Below are 830 nucleotides of genomic sequence, written 5' to 3'. Positions count from 1 at the left end.
TCCTAGCTCAGCAGGGAGCCCCACATGGGGCTTAATCTCAGGACCCTGAGATCATGACCTAAGCCAAAGGCAGACACCTAACCGACTGAGACACCCAGTTACCCCATTCATTTCTATATTTAAAAATCTATGTCATCTATGGATGAAATTATCCCATAATAAAGTCTTTTTGGAAATAGCCAGAATCACACATATTTTAATTTATCCCAATCAAGTCACTAATTCATTAGTCTTATTAAAGGATGTAGAACAAATAATACAGTTGCTTCTGCCTTCAAGGTAACCGCTGAAGAATTTTATTTAGAAGACCCTTAGCTTATAAACTTGAAAATATTGTCAAATAAGTTGATTGACAAATACTACTTATAATAGTAATTATCTCATATTCTAATACTGCACTGGAATAGTTGTATTAACTTAGATTTTGAAATATTTATTTGTTATGAACTTAATTATCTTTGGAATTTATTCATGCTAAACATGCACTAACAGACTGTAGGAAAGATAATCACTCTGTTGGTAAACGCATTGGTTGTATTTTTTTTAATTGACTTGGTTAGATATATAAACTTATGTTCTTAAAATTTTTGATCATTTTGTAATTATTGCTAAGTAATTATCAATAGAAGAAAATAAAAACTAAAATTGACATTTCTGTGAAATCACTTCCATCCATTTTCTCCTTCAGACATAAAGCAATATTTTTCTTTCTGTTACTATTCCTTCTCTACTACAATTAATAATAATATAACTATTATTTTTCTTTAAAAAATATTATTCAGAGTAAAAGAATCTCATAAAATATGCACTCATTTTTTTCTGAGAAAACG

This window comes from Mustela erminea, chromosome 12 (assembly GCF_009829155.1).
Source record: "Mustela erminea isolate mMusErm1 chromosome 12, mMusErm1.Pri, whole genome shotgun sequence".
NCBI classification, from domain to species: domain Eukaryota; kingdom Metazoa; phylum Chordata; class Mammalia; order Carnivora; family Mustelidae; genus Mustela; species Mustela erminea.
Note: the sequence above shows the minus strand (reverse complement) of the source record.